The sequence below is a fragment of the Hordeum vulgare genome, chromosome 4H (genome assembly GCF_904849725.1).
Source record: "Hordeum vulgare subsp. vulgare chromosome 4H, MorexV3_pseudomolecules_assembly, whole genome shotgun sequence".
Taxonomy (NCBI): Eukaryota; Viridiplantae; Streptophyta; class Magnoliopsida; order Poales; family Poaceae; genus Hordeum; species Hordeum vulgare.
In genome coordinates, this window is record NC_058521.1 from 906,498 (window position 1) to 921,425 (window position 14,928).

The window sequence follows — 14,928 nt, forward strand, 5'->3', positions numbered from 1 at the left end:
CCTCAGCTTGGTGATTTCTTCACAATGAGTGCATCCATCCTTGTGTTCTTCCTGGGTGTGTCCTATTTCTCCACAGATCTTGCATGCACAAGTCTTCTACTCCGGATTATCATAGCACTTCTGAATAAGACGGGATCTTAACAAAGTCTTCTTGAATTCGTCCCATATTTTTGCTCCACTAAATCCTTGTATGGCATGATGCATTTTCCACCAGATAGCAGCACCTTGGGTAAAGTACTGAAGAGCGTGTTCCACTTCATACTTCCTTGAGACCAAGTTGCTTCCGAAGTGGTTCTCCATGTTCTGAATCCATATTTCAGCCTCCAGCTGGGTCATTGGTCCAAAGACTACAAGTCCAGCTTCATACTCCATCTGGTAGGGTTGAGGTTTTGGGGATGAGACGGGTAAGAGAGGGAGGGAGATACACACAATACAAACAATTTTTTTTAGAATATGTTTTAGTTGTGGCTGTCGAAAAACACACACCAATGACGGCTCACAAATCATCGTAACTAACATGGGTATATAACAGGGGTTTGGACTTCTAATGGTCATATAAATATTCGAACGTTTCGGGGTCTTCGAGTTCTTCGGGTCTTGAGAGTCTTCACTTGGTGTAGCTTCAACTACATGATGAAATCCTCTTTACTTTGAAGTGGGAGTCGGTTGATCCTTCACGTGGTCAAAGGGGAAAGGGCGTTGTCTAACTATTTGAGTGAGAGAGAACGTTTGATGAAATCAGAACAGATGAGAAGTAAAAGGTGTTCTTGAAAAATAGAAATTTTGAGAGATCCTTTCCTAAGAAATTTCCAGTTTCTAGGGGTCACGTCCTACAGTCAACATATCTCTGATACCATTTCTGTAGCGACCCGACTCAAAACGAGTCAAGCCTCTGTGTATCTGTGCCATCCCTGGATCAGTATGCTGGCACACACAGTACATCAATGTAGATATCAAAGTGCAATCACATGTAAATAGCGTAAAACTGATATATACCTTAAATATCTCAGCGGAAGCAGTCAAGGGATTGGAGTCCCAATAAATACCAACGGCAAGTTCAGTGTAGACCGTAACCCTGAATCGTACTCTTACTCGTCGAAGAAAAATATCTGCAACATAAGACGTTGCAGCCGTGTAGGTCAGCATATTGAATATGCCGGCAAGTCACATATGAGGGGGGGGGGGGTAAAATATCATCTATACTATATGCATATATGGCTGGTGGTGTTGTAAGTTTTAGCGTAAAGCAAATTTTCTCCTACAACAAGAGGGGCTAAAAGCAAAATATTACTACATTGTTGGTTGTTAACGAGATGGTTCCACCAACCAATTATCGTACCCATGTTGTCAATAATACCCACATCAATATTATTATTTGTGTTGAGAATTTCAGATAACTTCAGTTCCTTTGGCTCAAGTTGTCGATGACCGTGGACACGGCTAATCGATTAGGTTTGAGTACTCTGGAGAGTTTTGCACACGTTCCCCACAAGATTTTATCGCCTCCGAGTATGTCCTCGCACTTCAGACTGTTTGAAGACCGGATGATCAAAACATGGTCTTTCAACGGGTCCCTCTGAATCCCTGTCGGTGCCCATCCAATCCTACCGTTCTTCTACATCTGCTAGCACCGCCTGTCCAGAGTTGCCGTGTTGTCGAACCAAGCCAGAGCCCATAATGACTTGTGGCTATCCAGGTAAGCCTTGGGTCTTGAAAATATCCGTCCATCTATTTGAGCCTGGGTGAAGCTTTCCGCAGGATGTCATGGCTGTCCCCAGCAACCCGGGTCATCCACTGGGTTCTCCAGGGAGCCGATCAACCGTCCGTCACCCAGAGTTGCATTGCGTCCTGAGGTCTTGAAAATCTTGTCTTAACCGGTCTTGATTATTTAATCAACCTCGCATCACTCATGTTATGCACTCAACCGAAATCCCGTCTACTCAAGCATAGCATTATAAAATTTATCGTCCCGGGCCTAGTAACGGGGTTGTTGGGTGCCTACCACATGATACTACAATATGTAACCATAATTTCCAAGTACCAAGTGAGCATGCAAATGGGCATAGGATGGTAGAACTACGATGCATAAAACATAGGTGATACATGATCAAATGACTTTCCTGGGGATGTTGACGAAGAAGAATTTCTCGAGAAATAACTTGATAGACTACTCGTCACTCTCCGATGAAATCTATCGTAAACTAATAGCATTCAATAAACATTCATGCCAAAAAGGAAGAACCAAGAGAACATAAGAACAAAGCATGTCTTGGTGCAAAATAACAACGTACTAAGGTTTAATAAAAAGGTCCTAAGTGTGTTGTAAAGTGAAGGTTCATGAATGAGATCAAAAGAGGTAATGGACGATGAACTATTGCTATATAAGCTCGACTTGCATACACTATGGGAGATGATAAAAAATATTGGGAGAACAACATGAATGTTATTTGACAAATAGTATAAGACATACGAATTTATTTGTCGAAAGAATTTCTTGAAATGGAGCACTACAACGCAAGTTATAGCGAATTGAAGTATGAATTGAATTTGCATTCAAAAGGTCAAGAGAAGTTGAACTGAAGTACGATAGTTACGTACAAAAATATATGACATGAGTGTTTAGGGGTAAAAGGAATCAATTGAAAAGGTGGTACGATTTGCAAGATAAGATCAAATCAATGTTCGAATACAAATTTGAATCGCTCAAATTTGTAAGGTTCAAAGGTCGAAACTAATGATGCCACTGGATATAGGAGATCAATATGAGCGTGTAGAAAAAAGAATTACTAGATTTGAAATAGCGGATCAAAAGATACAAATACTTCAATATAACATTGAATCGGCTTAGAACGATGTGAACACTTTTGGGCACTAATAGATAAATCTGATTTGATCAAAATTATAAGTTGAAAAGTTGAAACTAATGATACAAATGGAAAGATTACTTTGATACGAATCTGACGCAATTGAATTCATCTAAAACGGAGCTACGGATAAAAAGATATGATCAAAAGAAGTTCGAATATAAATATTTTCAAATTTCGAAATTTGAAAATTTCAAAAAGTTGATATTATAGGTTCACCGGATAGGTGGGATCAAGATGAAACTCTAGGCGTTGGTTTCATCTAATTCGGATAAACGAGTAAAAAGTTATAGCTATTTGAAAAATCAGGGCCAAGCTGTTTTATGGAAGAAAAGTGCTATGTCTAAAAGAATTGTAGTAATAATGTGTAAATACGAAGACTAATTAATATATCTAATTACTAAACCGTATACTAGTGTAGGAATACTAGTCTAGAAATAATAAACTACGGAAGTATAAAAAATACGAAGAGAAATACTTTTAGAATGCAGAGTAAGAATTAATTCCAATGAGGAGACGACTTCGAGAAATCACGCCGAAGAGAAAAGAATATTTTTATTTAATAAACCTAGTCAAACCAAAATATTGATTTAACCCGAAATAGGTGATTTTTTTGGATGCTCCTATGGGTCTATATTTATAAGTGAAAGGGAGGTCTAAAGGTCCATAGATAGGCAATGTGGGACTAAATATATACGTAACGTGGAGAAAAAAGAAACAATGCCTCTCATGGGCCAAGTAACGGTTTGGCCGGCCGCAAGAGGAGCCGTGCCCTTTGTTTTTTTTTTTCGAACGAACAATTTTTTTTAAAAACAAAGAAGAAAAACATATAAATGAAAAAGAGAGAACATTTTATATAGACATATTATATATCAAAATTTTCAGAATAAAATTTTCTAAAACATGAACATATTTTCAAAACCAAAAATATATATATTTTTTAATATTTTTTTTTTCAATAACTTTAAAATGAAAAGGAATTTGAATTTCAAATAAATTGCAAATACTTCAAATTTGAATCAAGACATTGTCTCTGATTTTGGAGGGTCATTTTCCTCCTCTCTTTTCATGTTTTTTAATCAAAGGGTTTTGAAAATATTCAAACTCAAAATTGAAAAGGGATTCAAAATAGAAAATTTTGGGAAAGTCATTTTATTCCCTCTCATTTTTTTTGAGAAGTTTCAAATTCCACTCAAGTTTCAATCACTCAAACAAACAAACAATCAATCTAATAATTATATTAACATTCCAGAATTTATAATTTTGGGATGTAACATGTTGATTTGTTTCATTCAATTCTATCTTGCATTTCGATCAACGGTTGGTCTTTGCACCGATCAATAACGGAAAACAGAAAAGTATGGATCCAAGCAGCTAGCAAACAAGGCCGGTGTTGGATGCCCGCCCCGACACACGAATGGGAACACTGGCACGTCCCATTGGCTAACCTATTCCAATCGATGTGTCCACGTCGGCATACTCCAAGGTTCCTTTCCAATGGGCGGTGACCTTAATATGTTTGGAATTACTTAAATACGCAGCGGCCATTCTGAGTGGAAGATTGGTGTTGCATCCATGATTCATTGAGATTCATCAAACTCATATAGTAAGTTTGTTGCGCTTACCACTTTACCTCTATAGTACTAAGTTTGTACTAAGCCAATACAAGGTTTCGTTTTGGGACCTGTAGGCCACACAAAACCTCAGATTAAATTTATCCAAGAGTAAAAGTTCTATAGATCAACCACCCAGATGCTTTTATTACTGATTTATTTCATTAAATTCCATCTTGCATTTTGATTAATTGTTTGTCTTTGCACGGGATAATAACGGAAAATAGAAAAGCATGAATCCAAGCAGCTAGCAAACGAGTTGGTGTTGGTTGCCCGCCCCGACACACGAGTGGGGACCTTGGCAGATCCCATTGCTAAGTTATTCCAATCGATGTGTTGTCATCGACCTCCTTGAGAATTCCTTCCGAATGGGCGGTGAGCTAAATATGCTGGGAATTACTCAAATATGCATCAGGCATTCTAAGTGGAAGATTGGGCTTACAACCTAGATTCATTGAGATTCACCACCATCATATATAAGTTTGCTACTCCTACCACTTTACCTCTATTAGCATATAGCACTTTGACGCTCTTACAGATTTACCTCCATTAGCTTGGTGTTATTCTAGCTAGTAGTAAGCTAGTACTACAATAATAAGATAGTAGTAAGCCATGACCAATTTTGGTTTTGGAACCGACATGCCACATATCCTCCATTACCATAGAACACCTTGATACACTTACCAATTTTCCTCCGTTAGCATATAGTAACCTACCACTATTAAACCTAGCACTAAACTAGTGGTACAGTACTAAGCTAGTGCTACAACACTAAGCTAGATAGTTATACAATAATACGATAGTACTAAGCCATGACCAATTTTTCTTTTGGAACCCACATGCCGCAAATCCCCCATTACCATAGAACTTCTTGATACACTTACCAATTTACCTCCCTTGGCATATAGTAACCTACCACTACTACAAGTAGCACAAAGCTAGTGTTATAGTACTGAGCTAGTGCTACATTACTAAGTTAGTACTAAGCAAATAACACGTTTGGTTCGAGGACCCAGATGCTACATAACATCCATTACCATATAACAGTTCCAGATCATACCAATTTACCTCCATCAGCATACAATACCTTGCCACTATTATAGCTACCACTAACGTAGTGCTAAAGTACAAAGTTAGTAGTATACGAGTACAAAGTTTGGTTTCAGGACACACATGTGACATAACCTCCATTACCATATAAAATTTTGACATTCTTATCGATGTACCTCCATTACGAAATAGTACCTCAGCATTATTATAGCTAGCACTAAGGTACTGCTACATCACTAAGTTAGTACTAAGACAATACAAGGTTTTGGTTTGGGACTCATAGTCCACATATGACCTGAGATTGAATTTATCCAAGAGTGGACGTTGTTCTGATCGACTTCCCAGGTGCTTTTATTATTGATTTGTTTCATTCAATTCTTTCTTGCATTTCAATCAACGGTTGGTCTTTGCACCGATCAATAACGGAAAACGGAAAAGTATGGATCTAAGCAGCTAGCAAACAAGGCCGGTGTTGGATGCCCGCCCCGACACACGAATGTGAACACTAGCACGTCCCATTGGCTAACCTATTAAAATCGATGTGTCCACGTCGGCATACTCCAAGGTTCCTTTCCAATGGGCGGTGACCTTAATATGTTGGGAATTACTTAAATACGCAGCGGCCATTCTGAGTGGAAGATTAGTGTTGCAGCCATGATTCATTGAGATTCATCAACATCATATAATAAGTTTGTTGCGCTTACCACTTTACCTCTATAGTACTAAGTATGTACTAAGCCAATACATGGTTTCATTTTGGGACCCATAGGCCACACAAAACCTCGGATTAAATTTATCCAAGAGTAAAATTTCTATAGATCAACCACCCAGATGCTTTTATTACTCATTTGTTTCATTAAATTCCATCTTGCATTTCGATTAATTGTTGGTCTTTGCACCGGATAATAACGGAAAATAGAAAAATATGAATCCAAGTAGCTAGCAAACTAGTTGATGTTGGTTGCCCGCCCCGACACACGAATGGGGACCTTGGCACATCCCATTTGCTAAGTTATTCCAATCGATGTGTTGTCATCGACCTCCTCGAGAGTTCCTTCCCAATGGGCAGTGACCTGAATATTCTGGGAATTACTCAAATACGCATCAAGCATTCAAAGTGGAAGATTGGGCTTACAGCCAAGATTCATTGAGATTCATCACCATCATATATAAGTTTGCTACTCTTACCACTTTACCTCTATTAGCATATAACACTTTGACGCTCTTACAGATTTACATCCATTACCATGTACTACCTTGGTGTTATTATAGCTAGCACTAAGCTAGTACTACAGTAATAAGATAGTACTAAGCCATGACCAATTTTGGTTTTGGAACCGACATGCCACATATCCTCCATTACCATAGAACACCTTGATACACTAACCAATTTTCCTCCGTTAGCATATAGTAACCTACCGCTATTACACCTAGCACTAAACTAGTGATACAGTACTAAGCTAGTGGTACAACACTAAGCTAGCTAGTACAACAATAATACTATAGTACTAAGCCATGACCAATTTTGGTTTTGAAACCCACATGCCGCAAATCCCCCATCACCATAGATCACCTTGATACACTTACCTATTTACCTCCCTAAGCATATAGTAACCTACCACTATTACAAGTAGCACTAAGCTAGTGCTATAGTACTGAGCTAGTGCTACAACACTAAGCTAGTGCTACATCACTAAGTTAGTACTAAGCAAATAACACGTTTGGTTCTAGGACCCAGATGCTACATAACATCCATTACCATATAACAGTTTCGGATCATACCAATTTACCTCCATCAGCATACAATACCTTGCCACTATTATAGCTACCACTAACGTAGTGCTAAAGTACTAAGTTAGTAGTATATGAGTACAAATTTTGTTTCCGGACCCACATGTGACATAACCTCCATTACCATATAAAATTTTGACGTTCTTACCGATTTACCTCCATTACCAAATAGTACCTCACCATTATTATATCTAGCACTAAGGTAGTGCTACATTACTAAGTTAGTACTAAGACAATACATTTGGGACCCATAGTCCACATATGACCTAAGATTGAATTTATCCAAGAGTAAACATTGTTCTGATCGACCTCCGAGATGCTTTTATTGTTCATTTGTTTCATTCAATTCTATCTTGCATTTCGATCAACGGTTGGTCTTTGCACCGATCAATAACGGAAAATAGAAAAGTATGGATCCAAGCAGCTAGAAAACAAGGCCGGTGTTGGATGCCTGCTCCGACACACGAATGGGAACACTGGCACGTCCCATTGGCTAACCTATTCCAATCGATGTGTCCACATCGGCATCCTCCAAGGTTCCTTTCCAATGGGCGGTGACCTTAATATGTTTGGAATTACTTAAATACGTTGCGGGCATTCTGAGTGGAAGATTGGTGTTGCATCCATGATTCATTGAGATTCATCAACATCATATAATAAGTTTGTTGTGCTTACCACTTTACCTCTATAGTACTAAGTTTGTACTAAGCCAATACAAGGTTTCGTTTTGGGACCCATAGGCCACACAAAACCTCGGATTAAATTTATCCAAGAGTAAAAGTTCTATAGATCAACTACTCAGATGCTTTTATTACTAATTTGTTTCATTAAATTCCATCTTGGATTTCGATTAATTGTTGGTCTTTGCACCGGATGATAACGGAAAATAGAAAAGTATGAATCCAAGCAGCTAGCAAACGAGTTGGTGTTGGTTGCCCACCCCGACACACGAGTGGGGACCTTGGCACATCCCGTTGGCTAAGTTATTCCAATCGATGTGTTGTCATCGACCTCCTTGAGAGTTCCTTCCGAATGGGCGGTGAGCTGAATATGCTGGGAATTACTCAAATACGCATGAGGCATTCTAAGTGAAAGATTGGGCTTACAGCCAAGATTCATTGAGATTCACCACCATCATATATAAGTTTGCTACTCCTACCACTTTACCTCTATTACCATATAACACTTTGACGCTCTTACAGATTTACCTCCATTACCATGTACTACCTTGGTGTTATTATAGCTAGCACTAAGCTAGTACTACAATAATAAGATAATACTAAGCCATAACCAATTTTGTTTTTGGAACCGACATGCCACATATCCTCCATTACCATAGAACACCTTGATACACTTACCAATTTTCCTCTGTTAGCATATAGTAACCTACCACTATTACACCCAACACTAAACTAGTGCTACAATACAAAGCTAGTGCTGCAACACTAAGCAAGCTAGTTATACAATAATACGATAGTACTAAGCCATGACCAATTTTGCTTTTGGAACCCACATGCCGCAAATCCCCCATTACCATAGTACATCTTGACACACTTACCAATTTACCTCCCTTAGTATACAGTAACCTACCACTACTACAAGTAGCACAAAGCTAGTGCTATAGTACTGAGCTAGTGCTACAACACTAATTTAGTGCTACATCACTAAGTTAGTACTAAGAAAATAACACGTTTGGTTCTAGGACCCAGATGCTACATAACATCCATTACCATATAACAGTTTCAGATCATACTAATTTACCTCCATCAGCATACAATACTTTCCATTATTACAGCTACCACTAACGTAGTGCTAAAGTCCTAAGTTAGTAGTATACGAGTACAAAGTTTAGTTTTCGAACCCACATGTGACATAACCTCCATTACCATATAAAATTTTGACGTTCTTACCGATTTACGTCCATTACCAAATAGTACCTCACCATTATTATATCTAGCACTAAGGTAGTACTACATCACTAAGTTAGTACTAAGACAATACAAGGTTTTGGTTTGGGACCCATAGTCGACATATGACCTCAGATTGAATTTATCCAAGAGTAAACATTGTTCTGATCGACCTCCCAGATGCTTTTATTGTTGATTTGTTTCATTCAATTCTATCTTGTATTTCGATCAACGGTTGGTCTTTGCACCGATCAATAACGGAAAAGAGAAAAGTATGGATCCAAGAAGCTAGCAAACAAGGCCGGTGTTGGATGCCCGCCCCGACACACGAATGGCAACACTGGCACGTCCCATTGGCTAACCTATTCCAATCGATGTGTCCACATCGGCATCCTCCAAGGTTCCTTTCCAATGGGCGGTGACCTTAATATGTTTGGAATTACTTAAATACGCAGCGGGCATTCTTAGTGGAAGATAGGTGTTGCATCCATGATTCATTGAGATTCATCAACATCATACAATAAGTTTGTTGCGCTTACCACTTTACCTCTATAGTACTAAGTTTGTACTAGGCCAATACAAGGTTTCGTTTTGGGACCATAGGCCACACAAAACCTCGGATTAAATTTATCCAAGAGTAAAAGTTCTATAGATCAACCACCCAGATGCTTTTATTACTGATTTGTTTCATGAAATTCCATCTTTCATTTCGACTAATTGTTGGTCTTTGCACCAGATAATAACGGAAAATAGAAAAGTATGAATCCAAGCACCTAGCAAACGAGTTGGTGTTGGTTGCCCGCCCCGACACACGAGCGGGGACCTTGGCACATCCCATTGGCTAAGTTATTCCAATCGATGTGTTGTCATTGACCTCCTTGAGAGTTCCTTCCGAATGGGCGGTGAGCGGAATATGCTAGGAATTACTCAAATACGCATCAGGCATTCTAAGTGGAAGATTGGGCTTACAGCCTAGATTCATTGAGATTCACCACCATCATATATAAGTTTGCTACTCCTACCACTTTACCTCTATTAGCATATAACACTTTGACGCTCTTACAGATTTACCTCCATTACCATGTACTACCTTGGTGTTATTATAGCTAGCACTAAGCTAGTACTACAATAATAAGATAGTACTAAGTCATGACCAATTTTGGTTTTGGAACCGACATGCCACATATCCTCCATTACCATCGAACACCTTGATACAATTACCAGTTTTCCTCCATTAGCATATAGTTACCTACCACTATTAAACCTAGCACTAAACTAGTGCTACAGAACTAAGCTAGTGCTACAACACTAAGCTAGCTAGTTATACAATAATACGATAGTACTAAGCCATGACCAATTTTGCTTTTGGAACCCACATGTCGCAAGTCCCCCATTACCATAGAACATCTTGATACACTTACCAATTAACCTCCCTTAGCATATAGTAACCTACCACTACTACAAGTAGCACAAAGCTAGTGCTATAGTACTGAGCTAGTGCTACAACACTAATTTAGTGCTACATCACAAAGTTAGTACTAAGAAAATAACACGTTTGGTTCTAGGACCCAGATGCTACATAACATCCATTACCATATAACAGTTTTAGATCATACCAATTTCCCTCCATGAGCATACAATACCTTCCCACTATTATAGCTACCACTAACGTAGTGCTAAAGTCCTAAGTTAGTAGTATACGAGTACAAAGTTTGGTTTCCGAACCCACATGTGACATAACCTCCATTACCATATAAATTTTTGACGTTCTTACCGATTTACCTCCATTACAAAATAGTACCTCACCATTATTATAGTTAGCACTAAGGTAGTGCTACATCACTAAGTTAGTACTAAGACAATACAAGGTTTTGGTTTGGGACCCATAGTCCACATATGACCTCAGATTGAATTTATCCAAGAGTAAACGTTGTCCTGATCGACCTCCCAGATGCTTTTATTATTGATTTGTTTCATTCAATTCTATCTTGCATTTCGATCAACGGTTGGTCTTTCCACCGATCAATAACGGAAAACGAAAAAGTATGGATCCAAGCAGCTAGCAAACAAGGCTGATGTTGGATGCCCGCCCGAACACACGAATGGGAACACTGGCACATCCCATTGGCTAACTTATTCCAATCGATGTGTCCATGTCGGCATCCTCCAACGTTCTTTCCAATGGGCGGAGACCTTAATATGTTGGGAATTACTTAAATACGCAGTGGGCATTCTGAGTGGAAGATTGGTGTTGCAGCCATGATTCATTGAGATTCATCAACATCATATAATAAGTTTGTTGCGCTTACCACTTTACCTCTATAGTACTAAGTTTGTACTAAGCCAATACAAGGTTTCGTTTTGGGACCCATAGGACACACAAAACCTCGGATTAAATTTATCCAAGAGTTAAAGTTCTATAGATCAACCACCCAGATGCTTTTATTACTGATTTGTTTCATTAAATTCTATCTTTCATTTTGGTTAATTGTTGGCCGTTGCACCGGATAATAACGGAAAATAGAAAAGTATGAATCCAAGCAGCTAGCAAACGAGTTGGTGTTGGTTGCCCGCCCCGACACACGAATGGGGACCTTGGCACATCCCATTGGCTAAGTTATTCGAATCGATGTGTTGTCGTCGACCTCCTCGAGAGTTCTTTCCCAATGGGCGGTGAGCTGAATATGCTGGGAATTACTCAAATATGCATCAGACATTCTAAGTGGAAGATTGGGCTTACAGCCTAGATTCATTGAGATTCACCACCATCATATATAAGTATGCTACTCCTACCACTTTACCTCTATTAGCATATAACACTTTGACACTCTTACAGATTTACCTCCATTACCATGTACTACCTTGGTGTTATTATAGCTAGCACTAAGCTAGTACTACAATAATAAGATAGTACTAAGCCATGACCAATTTTGGTTTTGGAACCGACATACCACATATCCTCCATTACCATCGAACACCTTGATACACTTACCAGTTTTCCTCCGTTAGCATATAGTAACCTACCACTATTAAACCTAGCACTAAACTAGTGCTACAGTACTAAGCTAGTGCTACAACACTAAGCTAGCTAGTTATACAATAATACGATAGTACTAAGCCATGACCAATTTTTCTTTTGGAACCCACATGTCGCAAGTCCCCCATTACCATAGAACATATTGATACACTTACCAATTTACCTCCCTTAACATATAGTAACGTACCACTACTACAAGTAGCACTAAGCTAGTGCTATAGTACTGAGCTAGTGCTACAACACTAATTTAGTGCTACATCACTAAGTTAGTAGTAAGCAAATAACACGTTTGGTTCTAGGACCCAGATGCGACATAACATCCATTACCATATAACAGTTTTAGATCATACCAATTTACCTCCATTAGCATACAATACCTTGCCACTATTATAGCTACAGATAACGTAGTGCTAAAGTACTAAGTTAGTAGTATACGAGTACAAAGTTTGGTTTCCGGACCCACATGTGACATAACCTCCATTACCATATAAAATTTTGACGTTCTTACCGATTTACCTCCATTACAAAATAGTACCTCACCATTATTATAGCTAGCACTAAGGTAGTGCTACATCACTAAGTTAGTACTAAGACAATACAAGGTTTTGGTTTGGGACCCATAGTCCACATATGTCCTCAGATTGAATTTATCCAAGAGTAAATGTTGTTCTGATCGACCTCCCAGATGCTTTTATTATTGATTTGTTTCATTCAATTCTATCTTGCATTTCGATCAACGTTTGGTCTTTGCACCGATCAATAACGGAAAACGAAAAAGTATGGATCCAAGCAGCTAGCAAACAAGGCCGATGTTGGATGCCCGCCCGAACACACGAATGGGAACACTGGCACGTCCAATTGGCTAACCTATTCCAATCGATGTGTCCATGTCGGCATCCTCCAACGTTACTTTCCAATGGGCGGAGACCTTAATATGTTGGGAATTACTTAAATACGCAGCGGGCATTCTGAGTGGAAGATTGGTGTTGCAGCCATGATTCATTAAGAGTCATCAACATCATATAATATGTTTGTTGCGCTTACCACTTTACCTCTATAGTACTAAGTTTGTACTAAGCCAATACAAGGTTTCGTTTTGGGACCCATAGGCCACAAAAAACCTCGGATTAAATTTATCCAAGAGTTAAAGTTCTATAGATCAACCACCCAGATGCTTTTATTACTGATTTGTTTCATTAAATTCTATCTTTCATTTTGATTAATTGTTGGCCGTTGCACCGGATAATAACGGAAAATAGAAAAGTATGAATCCAAGCAGCTAGCAAACGAGTTGGTGTTGGTTGCCCGCCCCGACACATGAATGGGGACCTTGGCACATCCCATTGGCTAAGTTATTCCAATCGATGTGTTGTCGTCGACCTCCTCGAGAGTTCCTTCCCAATGGGCGGTGAGCTAAATATGCCGGGAATTACTCAAATATGCATCAGGCATTCTAAGTGGAAGATTGGGCTTACAACCAAGATTCATTGAGATTCATCACCATCATATATAAGTTTGCTAGTCTTACCACTTTACCTCTATTAGCATATAACACTTTGACGCTCTTACAGATTTACTTCCATTACCATGTACTACCTTGGTGTTATTATAGCTAGCACTAAGCTAGTAGTACAATAATAATATAGTACTAAGCCATGACCAATTTTGGTTTTGGAACCGACATGCCACATATCCTCCATTACAATAGAACACCTTGATACACTTACCGATTTCCCTCCGTTAACATATAGTAACCTACCACTATTACACCTTGCACTAAACTAGTCCTACAGTACTAAGCTAGTGCTACAACACTAAGCTAGCTAGTACTACAATAATACGATAGTACTAAGCCATGACCAATTTTGCTTTTGGAACCCACATGCCGCAAATCCCCCATTACCATAGAACACCTTGTTACACTTACCAATTTACCTCCCTTAGCATATAGTAACCTACCACTACTACAAGTAGCACTAAGCTAGTGCTATAGTGCTGAGCTAGTGGTACAACACTAAGCTAGTGCGACATCACTAAGTTAGTACTAAGCAAATAACACGTTTGGTTCTAGCACCCAGATGCTACATAACGTCCATTACCATATAACAGTTTGAGATCATACCAATTTACCTCCGTCAGCATACAATACCTTGCCACTATTATAGCTACCACTAACGTAGTGCTAAAGTACTAAGTTAGTATTATACGAGTACAAGGTTTGGTTTCCGGACCCACATGTGACATAACGTCCATGACCATACAGAATTTTGACGTTCTTACCGATTTACCTCCATTACCAAATAGCACCTCACCATTATTATAGCTAGCACTAAGGTAGTGTTACATCACTAAGCTATTACTAAGACAATGCAAGGTTTTGGTTTGGGACCCATAGTCCACATATGACCTCAGATTGAATTTATCCAAGAGTAAACGTTGTTCTGATCGACCTCCCAGATGCTTTTATTATTGATTCGTTTCATTCAATTCTACCTTGCAATTCGATCAACGGTTGGTCTTTGCACCGATCAATAACGGAAAACAGAAAAGTACGGATCCAAGCAGCTAGCAAACAAGGCCGGTGTTGGATGCCCGCCCCGACACACGAATGGGAACACTTGCACGTCCCATTGGCTAACCTATTCCAATCGATGTGTCCACGTCGG